This window comes from Nomascus leucogenys, chromosome 17 (assembly GCF_006542625.1).
Source record: "Nomascus leucogenys isolate Asia chromosome 17, Asia_NLE_v1, whole genome shotgun sequence".
Lineage (NCBI taxonomy): Eukaryota > Metazoa > Chordata > Mammalia > Primates > Hylobatidae > Nomascus > Nomascus leucogenys.
Window position 1 is genome coordinate 31,315,503 of NC_044397.1, and position 8,334 is coordinate 31,323,836.

The 8,334-nt window shown below is 47.3% G+C and overlaps 1 protein-coding gene across 5 annotated transcripts in view; it reads right to left on the minus strand.

Annotated features, from left to right (window-relative positions):
* LOC100592722 (E3 ubiquitin-protein ligase RNF216) overlaps positions 1-8,334 on the minus strand; it is a 164,989-nt gene that overhangs the window by 33,311 nt on the left and 123,344 nt on the right. The window lies entirely within an intron of this gene.

Below are 8,334 nucleotides of genomic sequence, written 5' to 3' on the forward strand. Positions count from 1 at the left end.
TTAAAACACAGTAGCATGAGCTGCTTGGCAGGGCCTGTTTGGATCTTGTTAATCTCTGCAAAATCCCTGTGCCCACAAGCTGGCGTCCAAAATGCGCTTCTACTGGATTGAAGAATGGCCTACTTCAGTTCACCAGGGGCTCCTAAGGGAGACTTTCCTCTGCTGCTCATCACTCATCAGCATGGATGTCACCCTTAAAAGTTTCACTTCATATATAAACATGCATCTTAAATAATCACCACCTTTATTCTAGGATCCTTCATAGTTTATAAAATGCTTTCATATGTGCCAGAAACTATCCCACATCAGTATAATTTAAAGAGCCAGGCGTGGTGGCTCACACCTGTAATTCCAGCAATTTGGGAGGCAGAGGTGGGTGGATCATGAGGTCATGAGATCAAGAGATTGAGACCATCCTGGCTAACATGGTGAAACCCCATCTCTACTAAAAATACAAAAAAAAATTAGCTGGGCGCAGTGGTGGGACTACCCAGCTACTCGGGAGGCTGAGGCAGGAGAACGGCGTGAACCTGGGAGGCGGAGCTTGCAGTGAGCGGAGATCACACCATTGCACTCCAGCCTGGGCGACAGAGCAAGACTCCATCTCAAAAAAAAAAAAAAAAAAAAAAAGAATTAAAAAAAATGTTAATCCAATGATCACAGGCATTAAGTGGAAATTATAACCCTAATAGGTTATAGTGAAGGAAAACATAGTGTTTTCAGTTTTAAGTGGGGCCCTGATCTAGTCTGGGGAGACAGTGAAGGCTTGAGGAAGTGAGGCCTGAGATCCAAAGGACGAGTCAATGATAATTAGACAGGACGACGAAAACAGATCAACACTCCAGACAGTGGACAGCAAGAGAAGACTCTGGCAGGCAAAGCCGGGCATGTTCAGTTCCTATGGCTGGACTGCAGACAATGAGCATGGCCCTAGAGGCCTGCAAGCACCAGACCAGGCAAGGCCTTGAAGGGCATGATGAGCAGTTTGTTCTTTATCCTATGAGCACTAGGAAGCCACCAAAAGGTGCCAAGCACGGAAGTAACACGATCAGGTGTCTTTTAAAAAAAAATCATTCTGGGTGGAAAACACTGGAGGGAGGAAAGAGTGAACGTGCAAAAGACAGGAGCTAGTAAAGCCACTCAGGAGAGAGGCCATGAAGGCCCAGACAAGGGTGGTGGGCAAAGACAGGAAGAAAAGGGGACTGACTTGAGAGCAAGGGAGGAAGTAAGACTGGTGGGTGTAGAGATGAGTCGCCGTGCCTGGCCCTTTTATACATTCTGAATTTTATACTATATGTGTACTATCTAATAAAAAGAATTTAAAAAGGGAGAAAAATGGAACAGATTGCTGAGGGAGCTGAGAACCTGACCCTTCTGGTGGGATGTCGTAAAAAGGCTCAATCAGGGTGGGCATGGTGGCTTACACCTGTAATCCCAGCACTTTGGGAGGCCAAGGCAGGCAAATCATTTGAGGTCAGAAGTTCGAGACCAGCCTGGCTAACATGGCGAAATCTCATCTCTAATAAAAATACAAAAATTAGTTGGGTGTGGTAGCTGGTGACTGTAATCCCAGCTACTTGGGAGGCTGAGGCAGGAGAATCACTTGAACCTGGCAGGTGGAGGTTGCAGTGGGCAGAGATGGCACCACTGCACTTTAGCCTGGGCCATAGAGCCAGACGCCATCTAAAAAAAAAAAAAAAAAAAAGCTCAATCAATTGGCTGGGGTGGGTGGGGCAGAGAGGAGCTGACGGGACATACTACATTTAAACGCCTGCTTCCGAGGGACGCGGATATGCTCTGGTCCCCCACCTACATCCCATTCAGTAAACAAAGGTGATATATATTAGTGTGCCTAACTATTACCCACCAAAACATACAGCGGCACAAACCCATTTTTATAAGACCCTGTGCCTGACTATTGCAGGAAGCTGGAGGACAAACAACAGCTGGAGAATAGAGGAGTTGATGTTTAGCTCCTAACCTCTAAAACAATGCCAACCTAGCCCCTCCCAGGAGTAACAGCTTGAAAACAATACATGGCATTTAGATAGTTTTTAGCATTCCTGGCAATTCCGTTATTAATTCATGGGTCTTCCTCATAAGGGAAGAAACCCCATTTTTGAGGTGAGGCACAGGCCCACCAGGGCAAAATGACCTGGCCAAGCTGGAGCCAGGTGTGTGTGAGGGCCACTGTGAGGCCCTCTGCTCTGCTCACCCTCTACGTCACAGTGCTTCTTCTGTAGGTGAACGTGTGGGTTTTCAGCCAGGGCGTTTCTTACTGAAGGGCCCAAGGGCCCCGGAGAACATATCTGAAGCGTCTTTTGAAAAGACTGTGTAGCACTTTGGAAGGCCGAGGCGGAGGGATCACCTGAGGTCAGGAGTTCGAGACCAGTCTGGCCAACATGGAGAAACCCCATCTCCACTAAAAATACAAAAATGAGCCAGGCGTGGTGGCACATGCCTGTAATCCCAGCTGAGGCAATCCCTGTGAGGCTGAGGCAGCACAATTGCTTGAACCTGGGAGGCGGAGGTTGCAGTGAGCAGAGATTGCGCCACTGCACTCCAGCCTAGGCAACAGAGCAAGACTCCATCTCAAAAAAAGGGGGGGGGGGGCGGGAAAAGACAAGACTACGTAGCTAGATACAAAACCCACAATTAAAATAAGGCAAGCAAACACCAGGCTGGGGAGTTTAACATTTGGGGCTCTCTCTGTATAGTGTCTTTAAAATGTACTCTCCCTTCTAAATAGTGTAAATTTTACTAAATTGTAATTCTCTCCTCTCAGGCACAGCTAGGCTTTGCTCCTAAACTCAACAAATGCTTATGCATATTACGAAGAAACGCTCTTGAATGTTTCTTTTTTTTTTTTGAGCCAGGGTCTCACTCTGTCACCCAGGCTGGAGTGCTGTAGTGTGATCTTACTGCAACCTCCATCTCCTGGGCTCGAGCGATCTCCCACCTCAGCCTCCTGGGTAGCTGAGACTACCAGTGATCATGCCTGTAATCCCAGCACTTTGGACGGCCGAGGGGAGCGGATTATCTAAGGTCAGGAGTTCGAGACCAGCCTGGGCAACATGGTGAAACCCCATCTCTACTAAAAATACAAAAATTAGCCGGGCATGGAGGCGGGCTTCTGTAATCCCAGCTACTCTGTAAGCTGAGACAGGAGAATTGCTTGAACCCAGGAGGTGGAGGTTGCAGTGAGCTGAGATTGTGCCACTGCACTCCAGCCTGGGTGGCAGAGCAAGATTCAGTCACAAACAAACAAAGTGCTGGAATTACAGGCATGAGCCACTGCGCCCAGACTCTTGCATGTTTAACATGATAACCACATTCTTCAATCTGTGGTTTACAAGAAAGCCCGAAAGGACCATTTTGGAAGGCAAAGTACACTTTGACAAGTAACCTCAAAACATGAAGAACAGGTATCGTGGCCATCGCACAGGACCACACTTTCTATCACCTTGTGCCTTTCCGATCAGGGGAAACTGCGGGGTTCACCATCATCCCAAATACAATAAGCAGGCAGGCAGCTCCCGCCCTCTCAGTGGGGAAGGAGCACGCATGTTGGGTAGTTTAACAAGTAGCCGCCAGGCCACGTTCTTCATGTCATCAGGGAGGTTGCTGGTTAAGTTTATGATGCCCTTTTGTCCTCAAAATACATTAAAGTGTTTTGACTGTTCATGAGGTCTTCACTTTGCAATACAAAGAAAGCAACTTCCATCTTCCTTTATTCATTTTCTGCTGCCTGAATAATGATTAATGAATAAAGCAGAAGATTAAATTCAATTCCAGATGACCCTATCATGATGGGAGCTGAAATATCTTCACATAAACATAGCTTTCTCAAGAACCAGTAGACAAATGTATCCGGCCATCACCTCCTCTAAGCCCAGCAAGTGATAATAATCTTGAGACCTTTGGGTCTGTTGGCAAAGAATCCAAAAGAAAATCTGAGCCCACAGGCCAAAGTCACCGGGTTCTGTGTTTGTTTCCTTGCCTTCCTTGCAAAGCCACCTGGAAGGCATCCGTCCCCATGCGTGCTAGATTTCAGTTGCTGACTTCCATCCAGCCTAGTCTCAGAAGCAGAACAAAGTACAAACTGCTCCCTTACTTTTAAATGGTTCCTCCAGTGAAATCTGTCAACTCACTCTCTAGGGGAGAGAAGTCACTGACATGCCACAGGGCATTAGGCTGTGACCAATCCAGAAGTAGCTTCAGAAATTTCAGCTCTCTGTTCTGTCACCTCAAAAAATGCTGAGAATGGGCCAGGTGCAGTGGCTCACACCTGTAATCCCAGCACTTTGGGAGGCCGAGGCAGGCGGATCACCTGAGGTCGGGAGTTCGAGACCAGCCTGACCAACAGGGAGAAACCCCATCTCTACTAAAAACACAAAATTAGCTGGGCATGGTGGTGCATGCCTGTAATCCCAGCTACTCAGGAGGCTGAGGCAGGAGAACAGCTTGAACCCAGGAGGTAGTGGTTGTGGTGAGCTGAAATCGCGCCATTGCACTCCAGCCAATGCTCAGCCAGGGACCACAGGACTGTGGGCTTCCAGGCCATCTGTGCCTTCTAGTTGTCAAAGATGCTGGTCCTCCCCACCCATAGGCCCAAATGACATACAGAAGGTCCAGAAAGACACTGATTTTAAGACAGAACCCTTTAAATCTCAGGGGTTTATGCTGGACTCCTGAGAATCAATAAAATTCAGCGAAGTCAAAGCTCAGGAAGATTCAGTGGACTTTCTTTCCTTTCACTAAGGGAATCCAGGAACCTCTATTTTTCCTAGGTCAAGAATGCACATATCAGCCGAATAAGGCTTGGTCCTTGCCCTCAAGGAGTACATTCTACCGAGAGTTACATACTGGGGCAAATCAAGCACAGCATAATGGGAGTTCAGTGTAACGTGCGCGCACACACGGCAGGGGAGCATGCATATGCGTGCAGAGGAGAAAGAGGTGAGTCAGACAAGGATTCTTTGAGGAGCTGACATTTTCATGGGACTGACTATAGTAAGTGCCATGAGTAATCAGAACCTCCATGCAACCAATAAAGTGCTTCTTCTACTGGGATCTACATCTTACTGAAACGCTTTTCCAGCAATGACAGCCATTAAAGCCAAGTATCTGAACCTCAGAACCAGATGCTCAAACCAAACATTTCAACAATGAAACATAGTTCAAAAGATTCCTATTTTAATAAGCACAAAAAGTTTTCATCTCATTAAATAAAATTATTTTGGGCCGGACACAGTGGCTCATGCCTGTAGTCTCAGCACTCTGGGAAACTGATGTGGGCAGATCACTTAAGCCCAGGAGTTTGAGACCAGCCTGGGCAACATAGTGAGACCCCATCTCTACAAAAAATACAAAAATATAGCTGGCTGTGGTGGTATGTGCCTGTAGTCTCAGCTACTTGGGAGGCTGAGGTGGGAGGATTTCTTGAGCCTGGGAGGTGGAGGTTGCAGTGAGCTATGATCAAGCTACTGCACTCCAGTCTGGGTGACAGAGAGAGACAGAGTCTGGCTCTGTCCCCCAGGCTGGAGTGCAGTGGCACCATCTCAGCTCACTGCAAGCTCCGCCTCCCAGGTTCATGCCTTTCTCCTGCCTCAGCCTCCCGAGTAGCTGGGACTACAGGCGCCCGCCACCACGCCCTGCTAATTTTTTTGTATTTTTAGTAGAGACAGGGTTTCACTATGTTGGCCAGGATGGTCTCGAACTCCTGACCTCGTGATCCGCCCACCTCGGCCTCCCAAAGTGCTAGGATTACAGGCTTGAGCCATGGTGCCTGGCCACAAAAATTTTTTTTAACTAACTTGAATAAAGCAGTATATTTTAAAGTATGATTTATTTCATTACGCCCTTTTAAATTTTCTGTATCTGTGTATGTTTTGCAATGTTATGTTACAACAGTAGCACACATGTAACGTACAAATAAACACGAGCTGGGGGTGTCCTCTGCACAATTTTTCTGATACGGTGAGCAATAAAATTGTACATCTGCCGCTCTCAATACTGAAGGGCCATGGAGGAGGCCTGGAGAGTGCAGCAGTGTGTCGGAGTTATGTTTCAGAATACTTCCATTAATTAGTGAGCTTGAGACCAAAGACTGAAAGATGGTTGAGAAGCAACTGGAAGAGTCTATGAAAGAGATGAGGGTGAGAGAGAAGCCTAGAAAGACTTCTAGGTTTCTGATGTGGGACACTAGCGAGATTGGCGGAAACATGAACTTAGATCAAGTGGTGCAGAGTAAGATCTGAGTGAGGGTGGGAGGCAGAGGTAAGTTTAGTTCCAGACCAGCTTACTTATTCACTCACTTATGTGCTCTTCCAATATTTGCTGAATTTCTGTCATTTGTATGAGACACTGGAGATACAGCAATAAACAAATTAGGCTCAGTTTCTATCTTCATGACGCTTATGTTTTACTGAAAAACACAGATACTAACCGAGACTAGGGGCCAGAAGAGCCCGTCAGACGATGCGACATTTAAGCTGAGTCCTAAAGGAGGAGTCAGCCAGGTATGGGTACAGAGGGAAGAGCAAGGGTGAAGGCCTCAGGGTAGGAGAGGGTCTGTCTCATGCTGAGAAAGTTAGTATGGCTGGAGCCCAGTGGGGGAGAGTGGAGAATGGACCATGGTCACCCAGCAGGACTGAGGCTATAGGGAGGAGTTTGTAAAGCCAGGCTAACCAGGTGGGAAATGCAATCATCTGGTTGACATTTCAAAAGATTCTTGTGGCTGCTATTGTTAAAGGGATGGTTTCCTGGGGTTGTAGGACCTTGCAGCACCCCCTTTCTAAACTAAGCCCAAGTAAATAACTTCCAGGGGAACAGGCTCAGAGTCTGGATTTGATTCTTGCTTAGATTTCCTCAACAGTCCTCCATAAATAAGGGTACAGCTTACTTCCTGAAACAAGGTGTGCCAACACCAAGCCTGGCAGGGGCAGGTAAGGCTGACCTGCAATGGGGCAATAGCAGCACACCTGTATTTTTTTCGTTAAGAATAAGAGAACCACATTTTCTGATACGGCTTCAGAAAGGGACTTTATTACTATTATTCTTAATATTTTAATTACATTAATTAATTTTTTTGTTTTAGAGACAAGGTCTTGCTCTGTTGCCCAGGCTGGAGTGCAGTGGTGCCATTATAGCTCACTATAACCTTGACCTCCTGGGTGCAAGCAATTCTCCTGCCTCTACCTTCCGAGTAGCTGGGACTATGAACACGTGCCACCACAGCTAAATTTTGTTATTTTATTTGTACAGACAGGTATTGCTATGTTTCCCAGGGTGATGTTTCCCAGGGTGGTCTCAAATTTCTGGGCTCAAGCGATCTGCCCACCATGGCCTCCCAAACTGTTGGGATTATAAATGTGAGCCACACAGCCCGGCCCTGTTTTAAATTTTTTTTTTTTTTTTTTTTTTTGAGATGGGAGTCTCACTTTGTCACCAGGCTAGAGTGCAGTGGCACAATCTCGGCTCACTGCAAGCTCTGCCTCCTGGGTTCAAGTGATTCTCCCACCTCAGCCTCTCGAGTAGCTGGGAATACAGGCGCCTGCCACCACACCCAGCTAATTTTTCTATTTTTAGTAGAGATGGGGTTTCACCATGTTGGCCAGGATGGTCTCAATCTCTTGACCTCATGATCCACCCACCTCGGCCTCCCAAAGTGTTGGGATTACAGGCGTGAGCCACCGAGCCCAGCTGGAGCCCTGTTTTAATGACTGATTGAGACAGGGTCTCACTGTGTCACCCAGGCTGGAGTGCAGTGGCACAATCTTGGCTCACTGCAGTCGTGACCTCCCTGGCTCAAGCGATCCTCCCACCTCAGCCTCCCAAGTAGCTGGGACCACAGGTGTGCACCACCATGCCTGGCTAATTTTTTGTAGAGATGGGATCTTGCCATGTTGCTCAGGCTGGTCTCAAACTCCTGGAGTCAAGCAATCTGCAAGCCTCAGCCTCCCAAAGTGCTGGGATTACAGATGTGAGCCACCATGCCTGGCCTGGGGAACATCTTTAACAGAGGTCTAAAACTCCTGCTTTTCACAGTACTAGCTCAATGTTCCTGAAGGCTTAGGTTTTTTTTTTGTTTTGTTTTGTTTTGTTTTTTTGAGACAGCGTCTTGCTTTGTCACCCAGGCTGGAGTACAGTGGCGTAATTCCGACTCACTGCAACCTCCGCCTCCAGGGTTCAAGATTCTCATGCCTCAGTCTCCCAAGTAGTTGGAATTACAGGTATGCACCACCATGCCCAGCTAATTTTTGTATTCTTAGTAAAGACAGGGTTTCGCCACATTGGCTAGGCTGGTCTTGAATTCCTGGCCTCAAGTGATCT